Source organism: Delphinus delphis, chromosome 8 (genome assembly GCF_949987515.2).
Source record: "Delphinus delphis chromosome 8, mDelDel1.2, whole genome shotgun sequence".
NCBI classification, from domain to species: Eukaryota; Metazoa; Chordata; class Mammalia; order Artiodactyla; family Delphinidae; genus Delphinus; species Delphinus delphis.
Window position 1 is genome coordinate 93,632,656 of NC_082690.1, and position 20,431 is coordinate 93,653,086.

Here is a 20,431-nt window from a genome sequence, read left to right on the forward strand (position 1 = left end):
GGTGGTTGCAGTGGCAATGATGATGAAAATAAACAAAGTGGTGAACAATGACTACCTCCCATGCACTGTTTTAGTACCACCACAGTGCCTATGAGAGAGGTACTGTAATGTTCTCACCATCGTTATATCTCAGGAAACAGATGTGAGGTAACGTGCCCAGGACGGCACAGCTGAAAAGTCACACAGCCAGGATTTGAACCTTGGCACCCTGGCTCCACGGCCCACACTTTAAACCACTATAATCTTCTTCCTCATCACAACAAGTCAGTTAACTGGTCCCTTAATGCCACTGACAGAGCCCATTAACAATTCCCAGAAAATAAAAATAGAATCTGGGTAATAAAATAAAGTCTAACCTTTTTTTTTCCTTGATGCTTAGTCTAGTTTCACTCGTTCACAGGGTGTGGCTTGCAGAGGCCTTGCTCCCGGCACTTCAGACCGGCGTTCCTAGTGCGAAACAGCTGCACCCAACAAACACCTCACTTTACGCCTCAGCTTGGACCGCGTACAGAAGCACTGCACACTACACGGCAATTCAAGATGGCGGTGCAGAGACGCTGCGCCTGCGCTGTGACCTGGAGCGTGAGCAGCTCTACTCTGCCCCCTCCCCGCTGACGAGAACCCAGCAAAGCGGCCCCGACCGCGGCCTTTCAGGGAGAGCACGCACGCTAGACTGTGAGCTCCATCTCTCCACTCCTTGATCAAAGAGCAAAACTTTCCTTTGCTCCGAACCAAACTCGGTCTCATTCAATTGGCTCGAATGACAGCAGGCAGAAGGACCCTTGTTGGGGACATTCTCGGTAGGGTTGGTAACATTAACAACATATCCTTTTAATTAAAGCACAGAGACCAAAATCACTCTCAACTTTGAGAATGTTTGACCTTCTGAACATTCCAACTGCTTTGACATTTCAGATCTTAGTGAAAGGAGCCTCACTTCACTACTGGGATTTATGTGTGAATTTCTTGGAAAATACCCTGAGGAAACAGCTCCATCTGAAAGAAAACGGAACATGATAAATGATGACAGTCTAATGGGAAGTGCCCTACAGAGGCTGAAAACCCTGAACTATTTCTGCTTGACTTGTGGTTTGACCTAGAGCCAGTCATTCCACCCTTGACCTCTCTGGGCTCTGTTTATTTCAGATTTAATAAATGGTAATTTTCAATGTCTCCTCACAATAGAAAGAGGGCATTTTAAGGGATATGAGCAATGCATAAAATTCTCCATGTTTCTTAAGATTTTAACGAGAAAAATTTGTAATCTCACTGCAAAAATATTAGCTAAAATGTAAAGAATTCATACAACTCAATATAAAACAATAATCCAATTAAAAAATGGGCAGAGGACCCGAATAGACATTTTTCCAAGGAAGACACACCGATGGCCAACAGGCACATGAAAAGCTGCTCAACAGACTAATCATCAGGGAAATGCAAATCAAAACCACAATGAGACATCACCTCACGCCTGTCATAACGGCTATTATAAAAGAGACAAGAAATAACAAGTATTGGCGAGGGTGTGGAGAGAAGTGAACACTTGTGCACTGTTGGTGGGAATGTAAATTGGTGCAGCCACTGTAGAAAACAGTGTGAAGTTTCCTCAAAAAATTAAGAATAGAACTACCATACAATCCAGCAATTACACTTCTGGGTACTTATGTGAAGAAAACAAAAACTTATTTGAAAAGATATATGCACCCCTATGTTCATTGCAACATTATTTACAATAACCAAGATACAGAAGCAACCTAAGTGTCCATCAATAGATGAATGGATAAAGAAGATGTGGTATATATATATATATATATATATATATATATATATATACACACAATGGAATATTACTCAGTCATAAAAAGAATCACATCTTGCCATTTGCAACAACATGGATGGACCCAGAGAGTATTATTACAAGTGAAATAAGTCGAACAGAGAAAGACAAATACCATATTTCACGTATATTTGGAATCTGAAAAACAAAACAAATGAACAAACATAAAACAGAAACAGGGGTTTCCCTGGTGGCTCAGTGGTTGAGAGTCCGCCTGCCGTTGCAGGGGACATGGGTTCGTGCCCCGGTCCGGGAAGATCCCACATGCCGCGGGGCGGCTGGGCCCGTGAGCCTGCGCGTCCGGAGCCTGTGCTCTGCAACGGGAGAGGCCACAACAGTGAGAGGTCCACGTACCACAAAACAAAAACAAAAAAACAGAAACAAACTCACAGATACAGAGTACAAACTGGTGGTTGCCCAAGGGGAGGAGGATGGGGAATGGGAAAAATAGGGGAAGGGGATTAAGAGGTACAAAGCTCAGTTACAAAATACGTAAGTCACCACGGGAGGGCAATATACAGCATAGGGAATACAGTCAATAATATTGTAATACTGTTGTAGGATAATGGATGATAACTAGACATTATGATGATCATTTCATAATATACAAAAATAACAAGTCACTACGTCATACCCCTGAAGCTAATATAATATTGCAGGTCAATTATGTATCAATAAAAAAGAAAAGAAATCTTTGGTTCAGAGCAGGGGATCCTGGGTACACACTAATAAATAACGGAATAAATTACAGGCCATCCAGGAAAATAAAATAGAAGGTTTCAGGTAGAAAGAGAAACCCAAGTTGTGGAGACACTCTAGGAACAGAGCACTTACAGATCAAATAAAAATTCTTACGACTTCTAAACTCAGAAGTTTAATACAGCTTGATGTTAGAGAAAAACTTGTTGCTTCCAAATTTGAAAAAAGGTGGCCAAAAGATAAAATAATAATATTAATAACAATAATAATATTAGCTACAATCTACTGAGCACTTACAAGGTGCCAGTGCTCTGAAATGTGTATGCATTAGTTCATTCAAGCCTCACAGCAATCCTTACATTGCAGATACTATTATTCCCATTCAACAGGTGAGGATACAAGATTTGAGCACCTAAATTCTTGTGGATGTTTATATAGCATGATGATTAGTTTTACGTGTCAACTTGGCTATGCTATAGTGCCCAGATATCTGGTCAAACATCAGTCTAGGTGTTGCTGTGAAGGTATTTTTTAGATGATATTAACATTTAAATCAGTAGAGTTTGAGTCAAGCAGATTATTCACCACAATTGGAGGGAGGGCTCATCTCATCAACTGAAGGTATCAGGAGAAAATAGACTGAGATCCCTGAAGGAAGATAGAATTCTGCCTCCAGACTGCCTGCAGACTTGGGCTGCAATATCAACTCTTCCCTGGGTCTCCAGCCTGCTGACCTGTCCAGTAGAATTCACACTTGCCATGCCCCACAATCATATAACCCAATTCCTTAGAGACTCTCTCTCTTTCTCTCCTTGTCTCTCATGTACATGTATATACATATATATCCTAATGGTTCTGTTCCTCTGGAGAACCCACACATACACATAGTAACTGGAAAAGTTTGAACCTAAACTAAGACAATCTTATTACAAAGCACACCCCAAGGTTTTCTTCAACTCATAAAATTTTTTTTAGCCATTATCATTCTTTATGGGGCCTTGATACTATTGTCTGAAAACTGGCAGTAGCATTGGTTTAAAAAAAAAAACATGAGAGGTATTCTATCATTTTCTCCTAAAGAATTTATTTCTGTTGCCCACAGCCTAAATTTAATTAAGCTCAATCAAATGCCTTTGAATCCTGCCCTCCAAACCTATGTGATTTGTCATGTGCTATCTATAGTTATTTAGCTTATCATATGCTCTCTTCCCTAGGCAGGGAGACTTTAGGGAAGACTGCTCTAGCATGTCAAGGCCACTTTGAAATTCAACTGTGGGTATGCGTCTCTTGCAGTATGGGAGAAAAAGTAGGGCTAAGAGGAAGCAGAGCAGTAAAGTAGAAAGAGCAGCCTTTGCAATCAGGCAGATCTGGGTTCATATCTTGACTTTACCACATACATAAAGTTATAACCTTGAGCAAATCACTGTAAGTCTCTGAACCTCAATTTCCCTACCTGTAAAATGGGGATAGCCATACCTATCTTGAAACATTGTTTTGAAAGTCAAGGAAACGTGCAAAGTAAAGCACAGTGAAGGTACTTAAGAAGTCATAGCTCTTATCATTAGCAGCACTTCCACCTTAGAATTTAAAGCCTAATGTCTGCTTCCTAAGCTCACTTATAATCAGACAACTGTTGTTGTTTGACCATATTTCATTGACATTGCTGTGACCTGAGGTGAAGGCTAAGTCTACAATTATTCCATCTCCTATCTGACTTGGCAGCATGTCACACAGAGTGCTTTAAAAACCCTGGGCTCCCTTTAGAGACCACAAAAAAGAGGGTTAAGGGTGGAATCAAAATCAATTTGGCTTCCGCCTAGGCAGCCTTTTGCTATACTCTTTCTTGAACAACATAATGGCTCTGTGGAGCTGATGACAGAGGGCAGCAGAAGAAACAGCCTGGTTTTGATCCAAGCTTGTCTGTCGTATCTAAGCTGGCATTCCAAGGACAGTAGTTTCTTTAGCACTAGGGGTAATACTTGCAGAAATGGTACTGATCGGCCAAGCTCAAGTACGCCCTGAACATCTATGTGCCAAGGTCTAGGTTATGTATACTGCCCAATGTCTATACTTTAATTCTGTAAATAAAGTTTGCTTGTTCTCAATAAAAATTAATTCATGGTCCTCATAAAATGTCTGGAAAAATCAAAAAGTAGACAGAAGAACAAAATGTTATTTGTTCTCCATAATCAAAGACAACTACCGTCAGCATTTCAGTAAATTATTTCAGTTTTTATTAATTTTGAGCATTGATGAGGTTGTTATACATTCCATTACATATTCAATCATGTAACACCCTAAACAAAGGGTTGGCAAACTACAGCATGCATTGTATGCTCTGGACCACTGCCTGTTCTTGTAACTAAAATTTTATTATAACACAGCCATGTCTATTCATTTACATATTGCCTATGGTTGCATCCATACTACAATGGATTGAGAATTGAGTAGTTGACACAGAGACCATACAGTCTGGGAAGCCTAAAATACTTAACTATCCAGACCTTTGCAGAAAAAGTTTATCAACACCAGCCCTAGGCAAATGGTCACTGAATGTATCAACTGTGAGGTGCATTGGAATTTCTACCTCCACTGCATTCTCCGTCTGCCCACATTCTACCCATCTTTCAAGGACCAATACAATCACTGCCACATCAGAAAATCTTCCTCTCATATTCCCAACTTGAAGGCAGCTCTTCCTCTTCTAATCCCCCACAGATCTTTTTCTTCTTTTTTTTTGGCTGTACACGGGCCTCTCACTGTTGTGGCCTCTCCCGTTGCGGAGCATAGGCTCCGGACGCGCAGGCTCAGCGGCCATGGCTCATGGGCCCAGCCGCTCCGTGGCATGTGGGATCTTCCCGGACCGGGGCACGAACCCGTGTCTCCAGCATCGGCAGGCGGACTCTCAACCACTGCACCACCAGGGAAGCCCCCCCCCACAGATCTTGATCCCTAATTTTCTTAATACTGCCTCCATTTCTACCATTTTTTACATGTATGTGTTTAATAAAGTATCTTTTTCTTATCTTCTAGACCATGTTTATTTCACATCACTGAGCTCACTATCTAGCACTTAAACACATAACTCAGTATATATTTGCTGAATAAAAGTATTAAAATATAGTCCCCAAGCTCCAAGAATGGATAACCTAGTTGAGGGAAATAACACATCACATTAAAACAACTAAGTATAGCTTGGATATAAGAATTGTTAAGAGAAGGAAGCTATGGGTTGGACTGGTATAATCAGGGAAAGCTTCTTGAAAGAGGAGGAACTGAACTGGGACTAAAAAGGTGATTTTGAACTGCACAGAGAGATAATAGGTGGAAGGCAGCAACAAAGACAGAAGGATGGAAAGTGCACAGCTTTGTTTAACACAGTGAAGAAAGATCTTGACAAGGTGGAGGGTGAGCTCAAGCAGGAGAGCGAAACATACAAAGAGATTGGGTATGAAAAGAAAAAGAGATTGGGTATGGCTAGAAAAATGTAGGACCTCGCAAAACAATAATACAATCACAAAAAAAGGAGCCTGGGGGCTTCCCTGGTGGCACAGTGGTTGAGAGTCCACCTGCCGATGCAGGGGACACGGGTTCGTGCCCCGGTCTGGGAAGATCCCACATGCTGCGGAGCGGCTGGGCCCGTGAGCCATGGCTGCTGAGCCTGTGCTTCCAGAGCCTGTGCTCCGCAACGGCAACGGGAGAGGCCACAACAGGGAGAGGCCCGCGTGCCGCAAAAAAAAAAAAAAAAAAAAAGGAGCCTGGGCTGAGTTCCCAAAACAGCAATGACCAACCAGCATATGCCTTAGTTGACAGCTTGTTTAGAATTCTACAGTGGAACACTATCAGCTCACTTCTGCACACTCTGCGTCTTAATGAGCATCATTTGTAAGCTATTTGAATGAAGCTGGTCCCCAGCTCAGAAATGATGGGAAGGTGAATACAAATCCACTCACCCTGTGGTCTCCCACAGGACTTCATACATAATCTTCTTCATAGCACAAACCATGCACTGTTGTAATTGTCTCTGTTTACATGTTCATATTCCCCTCTAGGCATGAACTTCTTCAGGATACCTTAGTCATGGATTGTTTAATTATAGGAGAAAAAAAGAGCCCAATATTTTTTTAAGTTAAAGAGGAACTTATCTTAAGGTTGCAGTAGCTTCATATGGACCACAACTTAGGGGAGTACAGGCAGTCCTTTCCAGAACTGTGAAGACTTCAGTCTCTCTTCCTGCAGTCTTGCGTGTTTCACATCCACCAAGCTCCATAACTTTGGTCCTCCCACTCCTCTGAAACTCACCTTCTTTTCCAAGACAAACCATATTTAATAGATTCCAGAATTCACATTTTCCCAGACTTAACATCTCTGTATCACATAAATTTCTTTCTTTTTTAAAAAATTATTTTTTATTGAAGTATAGTTGATTTACAATGTTTCTGGTATACAGTAAAGTGATTCAATTATACATATATATCTATTCTTTTTCAGATTATTTTCCATGATAGGCTATTATAAGATATCGAGCATAGTTCTCTGTGGACTTATATACAGTAGGTCCTTGTTGTTTATCTATTTTATATATAGTAGTCAGTAGTCAGTATCTGTTAGTCCCAAATTCCACATTTATCCCTCCCTCTCCTTTCCCCTTTAGTAACCATAAGTTTGTTTTCTATGTCTGTGAGTCTATTTCTGTTTTGGAAATAAGTTCATTTGTATCAATTTTTTTTAGATTCTGCACATAAGTGATATCATATGATATTTGTCTTTTTCTGACTGACTTACTTCACTTAGTATGATCATCTGTAGGCCCATCCATGTTGCTGCAAATGGCATTATTTCACTGTTTTTTATGGCTGAATAATACTCCATTTTATATATATATATATATATATATATATATATATATATATATATACACATATGTATATATGCACCATGTCTTCTTTATCCATTCAGCTGTTGATGGACCTTTAGGTTGCTTCCTTGCCTTGGCTATTGTGAACAGTGCTGCTATAAACATAGGGGTGCATGTATCTTTATGAGTTAGAGTTTTGTCCAGATATATATCCAGGAGTGGGATTTCTGGATCATATGGTAACTTTATTTTTAGTTTTTTAAGGAACCTTCATACTGTTCTCCATAGTGGCTATACAAATTTACTTTCTCACCAACAGTGTAGGAGTGTTCCCTTTTCTCCACACCCTCTCCAGCATTTATTATTTGTAGACTTGCTGATGATGGCCATTCTGACTGGTGTGAGGTGATACCTCATTGTAGTTTTGGTTTGTATTTCTCTAATAATTAACAATGTTGAACATTTTTCACGTGCCTATTGGTCATCTGTATGTCTTTGTAGAATTGGTCTATTTAGGTCTTCTGCCCATCTTTTGATTGGGTTGTTTGTTTTTTTGATATTGAGATACATGAGCTGCTTGTATATTTTGGAATTTACCCCCTTGTTGGTCACATCATTTGCAAATATTTTCTCCCATTCTGTAGGCTGTCTTTTTCTCCCATTCTGTAGGTTGTCTTTTCATTTAATTTACAGTTCCCTTTGCTGTGCAAAAGCTTTTAAGTTTAATTAGGTCCCATTTGTTTATTTTTGTTTTCATTTCCATTACTCTAGGAGATGGAGCCAAAAAATATTGCTGTGATTTACGTCAAAGAGTGTTCTGCCTGTGTTTTCCTCTAGGAGTTTTACAGTGTCTGGTCTTACATTTAGGTCTTTAATCCATTTTGAGTTTATTTTTTATACAGTGTTAGAGAATATTCTAATTTCATTCTTTTACATGTAGCTGTCCAGTTTGCCCAGCACTGTTTATTGAAGAGATTGTCTTTTCTCCATTGTATATTCTTGCCTCCTTCGTCATAGATTAATTTATCATAAGTGCGTGGGTTTATTTCTGAGATTTCTGTCCTGTTCCGTTGATCAAGGTGTCTGTTTTTGTGCCAGTACCATACTGTTTTAATTACTGTAGCTTTGTAATATAGTCTGAGGTCAGGGAGACTTATTCCTCCAGCTCCATTCTTCTTTCTCAAGATTATTTTGGCCATTCAGGGCCTTTTGTGTTTCCATACAAATTTTTAAAAATTTTGTTCTAGTCCCATGAAAAATGCCATTGGTAATTTGAGAGGGATTGCACTGAATCTATAGATTGCCTTGGGTAGTATGGTCATTTTAACAATATTAATTCTTCCAATCCAAGAACATGGTATATCTTTCCATCTGTTTGTGTGGTCTTCAATTTTTTTCATCAGCATCTTATAGTTTTCAGAGAACAGGTCTTTTGCCTCCTTAGGTAGGTTTATTCCTAGGTATTTTATTCTTTCTGATGCAATGGTAAATGGGATTGTTTCCTTAATTTCTCCTTCTTCCCTTTCATTGTTGGTGTACAGAAATGCAACAGATTTCTGTATATTAATTTTGGATCCTACAAATTTACCAGATTCATTGATGAGCTCTAGTAGTTCCTGGTGGCACCTTTAGGATTTTCTATGTAACGTTTTCTGCAAACAGTGACAGTTTTACTTCTTCCTTTCCAATTTGGATTCCTTTTATTTCCTTTTCTTCTCTGATTGCTGTAGCTAGGACTTCCAAAACTATGTTGAATAAAAGTGGCAAGAGTGGGAATCCTTGTCTTGCTTCTGATCTTAAAGGGAATGCTTTCAGCTTTTCACCATTGAGTATGATGTTAGCTGTGGGTCTGTTATATCTCATAAATTTCTTAACTTCCAGTGACATCTGATGCAGTTGGGGCCATGAGTTTGCACGCAGACTTGAGAATGGGACCACTACATTAGAGTAAAATTTTGAAGGCCACAGTAGAGCATCATTTTTTTTGAAGACATGCTCTATCACCAATGCTCTCAATGGCACAGCAGATGACACAATCCAGAAAAGCTAATTTTAAAGAGCTGGACTCTGAATATGAAGTTTTAGGAACATCTTAACAATTTATTTTACTTATATTTCCCTATTTGTGAGAAATAGGGAAAAGAGTTCTTCCGATAACCATCAAATAAAAATTCTAAATGATGAAAAGCTATCATGTCATAGTGTAAGTGGCAGGTTGTATCTCTCTGAGACATAGACTTATAGTTGACAATGTGTTTCACTTAATGATATTTTCTGTTTCTCTATGACTCCAGGTTAAAGAAGGCTCTGGGTTTGCCAGGTATTCAACCCACAATTCAAAATGACATTGAAGTGCAAGCCCAATTCTATCTGATTGGGTCAACTGCCTGTTTTACTTTCAAATTCCCAAGAGAGAGAGCACACTTGTCCCAGTTTCAGTCAGATGTCCAACTGACTGAATCAGCCAGAAGGAAGGGGAGTAGAACTAGCATGGATTAGAAAAGGAAAACTTAAAAGGACAAGATGGAAGACACAGTCAGGGTGCCCAAAGATGAGGACAGAAGTGGATCTGGACCAGGAACAAAAGTGATCTGCCCCAAGCGGTGGAGAGGTAATATATCAGAACTAGACTCTTCTTTTACTTGGTATTATTATTTGGGTTTGGTTTTGGTTTTGGTAAATTGCTAGTATCTCTTTTTGCAAATTATCTATTAGCAGACCACCTGGAGACTTTTTCATAAACTAAATTCTCAACTAATTCTTTGGCTTGATTTAATAGAGCCCTGAGTTTAAAGACCTTCAGTGCCAGATCCTACTTGTTAATTTTCCATACCATGTTCTTCCCTGTACCAAAGAGGCTGAAAGCTTGGAAACTACATTGCTCAGAATCACTTATCAGCAGAGTTCTAGTAAGATTGAGTCAAGAATCCAAGAGCCTCATGTGAGATTCAGAAGGGAGAGAAGGTGGAGCCAGTTTTCTCTGACAGTAGGTATAGAAGTCACGTGCAGGTGGCATATGTCAGATGTGGGTTTTGCTGGAGTCTTCCAGCAGTCTCCCTGAGACCCATCCACTTAGAAGCTACAGCCAGGAGAGAGAACGGACAGCAGCTTACCTGTAATTTCTGCACTTCAGGATTTCTTGAAAGTCTGCAGTAGCCACACTGACCTCTGCTCCCTAGCCTTTTCAATAGGAGTGTAACCTTCTAATCTCCTTCGTTAAATGGTTTCTCACTCAAAATGCTTAAGATGGCTTATGCTATCTTGACTGAACTGCCTGGTACATCCTTTTAAATCGTGGTTCCCAAACTTAAGTGTGCATAAAATTTCTCGGAGGGCTGTGTAAAAATTCAGATGCAGCAGTTCTGGAATGAGCCCAGAAAGCTGCATTTTTATCAAGCATTCCAGGTGACTCTGACGCAGTGGTCTGAGTCTACACTGAGAAACGCTGCTTTATTTATTTATTTATTTATGGCTGTGTTGGGTCTTCGTTTCTGTGCGAGGGCTTTCTCTAGTTGTGGCAAGCGGGGGCCACTCTTCATCGCGGTGCACGGTCCTCTCACTATCACGGCCTCTCTTGCTGCGGAGCACAGGCTCCAGATGTGCAGGCTCAGTAGTTGTGGCTCATGGGCCTAACTGCTCCGCGGCATGTGGGATCTTCCCAGACCAGGGCTCGAACCCGTGTCCCCTGCATTGGCAGGCAGATTCTCAACCACTGCACCACCAAGGAAGCCCAGAAATGCTGCTTTAATATACAGGTGAGGACCCCTGATCTAATGTGGACTCGTATTGGAGCATATTCTGATGCCCAGATCAATCACCTCAGGGAGGCAGCACACTTTGCAACCTAGAGGCCCAAACAAAGTTTATTCCTATCTGAAAGTGCTCTCATCATATCCTTCAAATAACTCACTCACCACATACATGCTATCTCTGAGCAATTACTTATCTATGAGGTGCAATAGAGTTTAAAGATGAAGATGGCAGGGTTGGACCTGGGATCAAAGCCTGGTTTTGCCACTTATTGGTATATGATGTTAATCAGGTCATAATAACTTACTTATCCATAAACACCTACCTCAGAGAGCTGATCATTATATATATAATAGTATTAATGTCTACCTTCCCCTCTTACACCTTGAAATCCATAAAGACAGGAACAATATCTAATATATTTATTGCTTTATCATCATTCAACAAATAATTATTAATATGTGTCAGACTTTACACTAGATCCAAATGAGGATACACTGCTTAATGCAATGTCTAGAAGAATTCACGCTCAAAACTTTTTCGGCAGCAGCAGCAGCAGCTAAGATCAGTGACTCACTTTTAAGAGCCTGTTGTAAATGGCAGGTACATCAGCAAGTCATAAAGGGCAAACAACAGTACGTTGAAAATAATATTTCAGACAACAATAGCAGCAGCCTATTTTATTAACAGAATAAAAGTGTGATGGGAAGGAAATAGTCAAGTCCTTTCATATGAGCTAACCTATCTGTTTCACAGCACTCAACAGCAGCTGTGCAGGAAGCGTGGCTTTTGGAGAAACACGGGCAGAAAATGGCCATATTGCCACTCAAGGGTAGGGAGATCTTCTAATTTGGAGTTTTAATTTCTCACGCTCTATCTTGGGAAATGCTTCCCAAATCAGACTTAAGGAAACGCGGACCTAACATCATAGAGCAAGAGAGCTGCAGCTTTTGCTCCATCTGACTTAGGCTTGCACGCTCTCCACCCCGTCCTGCACTGCCTCTCCAGACTGATCCGTGAGAAGGAAAGTGTTACATTGAGTTAGAGCACCTGTCGGCAAAGTTTTTCTGTAAAGGTCCAGATAGCAAATACGTTAGATTTTGCCCATTCTAGGGTCTCTATCATGACTATGGAGCTCTGCTGTTTAGCATGAAACAGCCGGAGGCGATAGGAAATCATGTGGGCGGGGTGGCTGTGTTCCCTTAAAACTTTATTTACAGAAACTGGCAGTGGGATGGATTTAGCCTGTGGACCATCTCTGCAAAACTCTGAGTCACAGGAATGTCAAGCCAACCGGTAAAGGCTGTCAGGCTCAGGAGAAAGGCTGGCTTGCCTCAGTTTTCTGGGGTTTCTGTGGGACCAGCCCCAGGAGGCACAGGTTCTGCATCTTTTCCACAGCCAACTCCAAACTCCTGCTGCCCTGAGCAGGGCATGACTGAGATGGGCTCAATGAGGCTCCTGCACATCTATCACTGAGAAGACAGATTACAGACTCATCGCTTCCTCTCACTGCCAGGCCCCTGTGCCAAACTCGGGGCCTCAAGCGCTGCCATCATCACCTCCCTTCTAAAACGTCCCCTGAGCCTTTTACCATAGGGCCCCAGTCAGGCTCCCATTCTCCCTGTACACTTATCCCTCGTGTGGATGAAGGTCAGCGACACTAGAAATACAAAACAAAAAAGGAAGAACAACTGGAAAAGTAAAGCATGCCCTGACGGTGAGAATAATAATAGTTAGTAGATGTGTGTGTATACACCATTTACCATTTATGTGTCATGACCTTACAACACAGTAACAATTATGAATATTGATTGGGAGATAAGAACTTTGTTGTACGTTGCATTTGATTACAACAGTGAGCTGTGTTCCTGCTCTCAGCTTTCACAGTTTGTTGCGCATGAAGCATGCGTGTGTCCGCTCACAATTAAATATGATACAGAGCATCAGTCCCCATCCCTCGTTTTCTCTCACACTTTTCAGATAATCCATATAGTGTCACACCAATAAAAGAACAAATCTTCCTGCTGTAAGGCAGCATACTGTAATGGGAATGGAACACTGGACTTAGAATATTAATTGCAAGCCATTTATCAATGCGTCAGGCACAGTGCTAAACAGATTGTGTAAATTATCTCCTATTCACCTCAGCAACTTCATGATGGGAGTACTGTTATCGTCTCCATATAGTAATTAAGAAACTGAGGCTTGCCCTCAGAAAAAGTTTTTTTCTACTGCTTCCATGACAGCGTAGGGTTTTGCTTTACCTCCCTGCAAGAAAAATCATTGTACCTTCAAGAAGCAACAAGCAATTCTTAAGCTATGTCTCCTGTCATGAGCTTGGGGCCCTCCATAAACTACAAAGGAGCTTCTCTGAGATCATCACATCATCATCTGACTCTGATGTCAACCTAGTATAAACAAGCAGAATGATCTGAGTGGGTCAGCATGCCAGACACTGACAGTCCCTTTCAAGGCCTTAGGAAGAAGAAAGAGAGCAGTTAAAGGCAAAGGATTAGATTTCGCATGGCAACATGGGTAGATCTTAAAAGCACAGTATTGATTTAAAAAAAAAAAAAAGAGCAGGTGAAATACTTGACATCATATCACTTACATAATTTAAAAGCACATGTGTGTAAAACTGCAATGCACATTCTGGAAGACAGAGACACAACAAAGAAATATGAATTAGATGATTAGAATGGTTGTTATGAGGAAGGGAGGGAAGTGGGAGTAGGGATAAAATAGGGATAAAAGTGAAGGAGAAAAGCAATAAAACAGCAGTGGTCTTGCAAGTAATAAGGACCATATGCACCTGAACTGCTACGTGTCACTATTCAATCCACTGAAACTGAGGTCTAAGAAAGAAAACAGAAGGAAAAAAAAAAAAAAGAAGAAGAACAAATTCCTTCCATCCAAAGGATATCCAAACAATGAAAATGATCATGATAAAGAGATCTGTGTAGGAAAGGTAGGGGTTGATCTAGTCTGAATCAGCTGCATCCCCCAAACAATACAATCTGGACTACTAGAAAATAAAGAATGTCTGTAATGTAGCCTTGACAAAACAAGGGCACAGCCATCAGCAGTGCAAAATTACTCTTATTGAGCAATGGTCCTGGCCCAGTAATATTTTCTCAGGGATAAACCGACAGCTCAGTAATAGATTGAAGAGACATAGCCATTAATATATCCACTGTACTAATGCATTTCTTAAATTAACATTGAATAAAATTAAATGTCACACAAACAAGATACGCTTGTTCATTAAATATAGTTGAGGAGAGGGAAAGGGTAGTGATCTCTGAAGCTAATAGGTATCCTTAATCAGGGCAGACATATTGGGAATCTTTGTAGCATTGGCTAATGCAAATGGGGGGAAAATTGTGTCATGTTCCAGTCAGATTAGAAAAAATAGAAAAGGTTAGATCACGGCATAAGAGGAGCCTTCGCTTCCTCTCAATATTCCAAACGTCACATGTTTGATGATCTCTAGATGAGTCACTAGCTGTCTTAAAAGGCAAAGACTACTGAATAAAAAACAGAGAAAGAGAGAGAGCTGTGCTCTCTCACACAGCTCAGCTGACACTGGAGTTTTGAGGGAATTCATTTGTTTTCATATATATGCCTGACAGCCTATTCTCAAAGTAAAGTACCCTACTTTTGCTGTCACCATTACAACCTCACTAACCAGGAGCATCAATGTGGCAATGACAGTTTCACAGGAACTGCTTACCAACATCTGATAGACTATATGAATGAGAATTCTAAATAAGTACTAGCATTGACAATTGCAAGAATGACATTGAATTTCAAGGGACTGAAAACCCAACAGCTACAATATCTACTAGTCCAGTAACTGAGGCAAGACTCAATTCCTGGCCATCATCATCTTATCTATCCATGAGACCAAAGTAGAAAGTAGTGTGTCTGTATGGCATGCTACAGGGGTAAAGAACATAGGTTCTAGAAGAAGACGATCCTGGGGCTTAATTCTATCTCTGCCACTGCACCAGTTGTATGAGCTTGAGCAAATGACTTATTTGCTCTTCTTTAAGCCTTAATTTCCTCACATGTAAAATGGGGAAAATATCAGAATTAAATGAGATAGTATACATAAACTTTTAGCACAGATTGTTAAACACAGTTAAGTACTTAGTAAATGTTAGTTATTACTAAAATTAACCTGCCAGTGCACCCTGAGGGATGTAGTCAGGTAGCATCTATTGATCATTCAGTACACACCAAGCAGAGTGCAGACACTGGAGACCCAGAGATGGACAAGCCACAGAGCTGGGTAATCCTACTTTCAAATTTCTCAGTTGTCTGAATTACTGCTGCTTAGACCAATCATTAACTATATTAAATTCTAAATTCTCACTGGTAATAAATCAATGTACTTGAAAGGAAGGATGTTTGTTTCCTGTGCCAGACTCACCAGTATCAATTTGCTATCGAGTAAAGCATGTGCATGAAAAGTAGAGAAACAGAGAACAATTAAAAATAAAGGGAGGGGCACAGAATTGCTTTCAGAAAGCAGAAGTTTGTAATTTTAAAGAAGTTATCACTTACTGAGTGCTTACTGTATGCCAGGCACTGTGCTGTGTTCCTTACATTGAATCTTCCCTTCCACCCTATGACATAGGCATTACAATGATCCCACTTCTGAGAAATGTGCAACAACAGACTTAGTTTGGAAATGTGTCCAAAGATATATGAGGAATACATGGTAGAAGTGGGATTTAAACCCCAATTCCAGAGGATGAATTAGACTGCTACACTATATTCCCTCCTTATGCAGCAAAGTGTTGTAGGAAATCTATATTTTTGGAGCAGAAATTTAGATATTATCTAATTGAAGTTCCTCATTATATAAAGGAATAAACAGACCAAGGAATGCAAAGTAGCGTGACTAACATCACCCACCTCTTTAACAGATCCGGGATTCAAACCTGGGCTCCCTGACTTCTGGTCAGAGCTCTTCCATCATGCAACATTGGGTCCCAGTTTGTTTAATGAAATCTATCCTGACGGAAGCATGTTAAATAGGCCTGGGTAGCCTATATGATTAGAACAGATATTCAACTCAAATTTCCACCCATAGTAGATTCCCTGCCTTACCAAACCACATGGTCTGCATAGCATTTAACAATCACATTCCCATGGCCTCAAACAAAACTGATGAAAGAAAATGCAGGGATAATATGCCTCCTCTGATTGGACTGTCCAGCTAACACTCATAATCCTGATCTCGGAGAGACAGCAGTGAGCAGTCGTGAAGAGAGATCTTAATTCTTTGCCCAGGAATTGAACGTGGGCAGCCTGGATGAAAACCAAGAATCCTAGCCACTAGGGGCTAGAGGCTAGAAGCAAAGGTCCCCTGGCTCTTGTCCCATTTGAAAAATAAATTCTCAAAAAAGGCAAAAACTGTAAAAACAGGTACAAAGTTTATTATTAGAGACACAGCTCAACATGTGGGAGCACACAAAAAGAATCAGTTGATTTATTTAAGACAGAAGCAAGGCAGAAATACACATCCAGAGAGAAAGGGTATGGGTGTCCTCCCTAATAAGGAGAAGCACAGTAAAGAGGCAGCTAAATCAGTTATATAGGGCAGTTCTTCTGGGTCTTTGTTTACCTTTGGCCAATTATCTCACTTCTCTTCCCACATCTGACCTGTTGTAGGTCCCTCCCCAACATGCATGTGCATCTTTTTTCCAAGATGGATTCCAGCACAGAGGCCTGTGGGAGGCTTAGCATTACCTATTATGGGGTGATGCCCCCTCCATTGTGACCCCCAAGGAGCCTTTCTGTGCATGTACAGTCGGGATGGGGGGATCTCCTTGACCTCAGGACTGGTCATCTTATCTCTTTACTCCAGCAGAGCTCAACTCTTGCCATTAACTTTGTCCTTGGAGTGTCTAGGGAAAACAAAGCTTCAATTTTACTCAAGTTGACAAACACCAGCTGTCCAGCCCAGGGGCCCATCTACTGCCTACCTCAATCCTAGAACATTCATTTTTCTATTTTCTGTTTACTAATACCCTTCAAAAGGCATTTTGATCAGCAGATGGGTTATGAGATCCTTGAACCCCTGTGCGGTTACTTGGCAGTCACTAAGAGGAGAGTGAACACCAGGGTCACTAACACAAATGCCTTTATGAGAAAGGCAGGTGACACAGATGAGTGATGTGGACTGGGTACCAGACAATAATATCATAAAAGCTGTGCAAAATTGGTGTGTGCGTGTTTCATATCACACGAAGGGGTGAGCAGTTACTCAGTTCTTGCCCCTTGTTCCCAAAGGGACACACAAGCCCATGTTGCCAGATATTCTAGTGTTTAAAGAAACAATTTTTTAAAAATAAATAACTAATAAAAAAAGATTGGAAAAGAAAGAAACAATGTAAATATGGTGGGGGAGAGGGGATTGGATGAAGGTGGTCCAAAGGTACAAACTTCCAGTTATAAGATAAATAAGTACAAGGGATGCAATGTACAACATGAGTAATATAATTAACATTGTTGTATATTATATATGAAAATTGTTAAGGGAGTAAATCCTAAGGGTTCTCATCACAAGGAAAAACATTTTTTTCTTTTATTTTGTATCTATGTGAGGTGATGTTCACTAAACTTGTTGTAGGAATCATTTCATGATGTATGTAAGTCAAATCATTATGCTGTACACCTTAAACTTATGCAGTGCTGTATGTCAATTACATCTCAATAAAACTAGAAAAAGAAGAAACAATGTAAACATGAAATTTTATGTATAATTTTCCAAATTTTCAAACATATTGTCATTCTAAAGCTAGCCTGTTTTTTAACTTGGGTGTCTGTGTTTCGAGCTCTCACATCTGCCAAAAGTCAGAATTTCTTTGTCTTCCCAGATAACGTGTTTCTCTTACAGATTTACTTTTTAATATTTTTTATATTTGTTTCTAAATGTCTATCCCATTAGAGTATAAGCTCCTTGAAAACAGAGTTCTTTCACAATTCTAAGTCTCTGGTTGATAATTAGCGTTCAGTACTTAAAGAAGGAAAAGGGGGTTGATCTTTCCTGAAAGATGATGTCAAATGTGTTCAGTAAATCAGTCAACAAATATTCCTTGAACATCTTTCATCATAGCCAGGAACTGTGTTAGCCGTTAGGACTACAGCAGTGAAAATGATGATATATTTTGAAACTCCCCAGTTCCACTGGCACTGGAAGAGTTTTCCTAGTCTTTATAGCACTTACTTGTACACCCTCTATTATTTGGCAGTTTGGTAATATCCAGAGCTTTGGGGGGAAAAAAACACTGATTTACTGCGTTTATTGAAAGTAGATATATTAATCAGCACTCTTTCAGTCCACAGCAGCAGTGGCAATCTTACTCAAACTACTAGCAAGGAAGAGAGATGGAGAGAAGTGGAGAAACAGAGACAGAGAGTAAGTTAGAGAGAGAAGAAAGGAAGGGCAGAAGGAAGGAAAGAAGTAAGGAAGGAAGGAAGGAAGAAAGAAAGAAAGGGAGGTAGGAATGGAGAGAGGGAGGGAGGGGGAATTTGCTCATATAACCAAAAAATCTTGGGATAAAACTTGTGGCTTCAGGCACATCAGGATCCATAAACTCAAGCATTTTCATCAGAAATCAATTCTTAGGCTCCAGCCATGCGTATAAACATTACGATCGCTGGCAGCACAAGACTCACATTCTAGATCTTAGCAGTATCAGAGGACAAAGAACATCTTCTCCAACAGCACTGGTGGAAAAGTCCCAGGGAGGATTCTCATTGGTTTACATTGGTCACATACTCTGAAATGAACCAAGAGCCACAGGAGAAGGATTCTGTTGACATAATAGAAAAGGAAAAAGCAAAACAACATATGCCCCTATGTTAGTAATAAAGCAAAAGCCATCAAAGCAACATGGTGCAGTCTTTCTGACAATCCTTAGGAAATGAATCTAGACCGAGAACTGTGTGGGTAAAGTCAAAATACTCTGTGTGTTAAGTCAGCAAGAAGGAAACACAGATATTAGTTTGCTACCCAGGATGTAATGGTTATGTTTGATTCCAACATTTCATCAAGTTTTACATTTAATTTCTACCACAGTATCTCTCAAAGAGTATTCCAAACAAAGGAGCTCACTTTTTAGGACGTTTAAGTCAACAACAGAGTTTGGTGAAGGTATTCAGCAGTCAATTAAGTTTGGGAAACTTTTGGTTATACAAAGTTTAACAGATTTCTTAACTGAAGAACTTCTCAGAGATTGCACTATGTGATCGTGCATGACAAATCATCAGAAGTGGTGACTTAGAATGCCTTTGTTCCCAAATTGGCTTGTCCATGAAACCCTTTGGTTCACAGAGAATCTTGTAGGCCTGGTGTTGTATGGAAGACATGCTAGAATCCTCCACTCCACAGGGAGATGGAAATGACTGGTTTTGTCTGTGCATTTGAAACTTGGTGCATAGTGGTGTGAAAAGAGCATGGATTTTCACATTGGCACTGTGTTTGAATCTCAGTTTTTTACCTTTATCCTAGATCAAATTACTTAAGACTCTCTGAACCTCTTCATCTATATAAAAGGAGGTGTTGTGACTTATAAGATAACATATGCCAAAAAGTCTAGGACAATACCCTGCTCACAGAACACACTTGTTAGTGTTACTTTCATTTCATTTGAAATTGATCCAGGCCTGATATAAACTTCCATCAAATGCAGCAAACTCCAATAAAATCAGCACTAAACTCTAATAGTGCCTTCTCTGATTTTTAAGATCCTCTTTCCTTGATAACAGCATATTTAGAAAGCTTTAAAAAAATAGAAAGAATGATATCTGTAACTCACAGTAAATCTTCAACTAAATTATTCAAGCTATTTGTTTACAAACAGCACAACCAGTCAAACATGAAGCTTAAATTGGGAAATCAATTTCCCTGCAAAATATTTCAGGCTATATGGAGTTGTCCTGGAGAATCTGATGGCTGCAATGACGAACTGTTTTCATGACAACACTCACAAAAAGAGAACATTACAGGACCAACACAGAAACAATCCTGAATTACAAGGAGGACAGGAAGACAGGAAGACATTGATTTGCCCTTCTTTGGAAGGGTTCCCAAATTTTTTTCACCCTCCACAATCATCACCCCCAGAGATACTATGCCAGCCAAGTGCAGAATTGCTGCAGAAATGTGATCAAAGATTATAAGTTAAAATTTATCCAAGCCTCAGATTCATAGTGCTCTAACAGTTTTAGCATTTTTACAAATCTGTCATAAATTCATCTTCAAGGAAGTT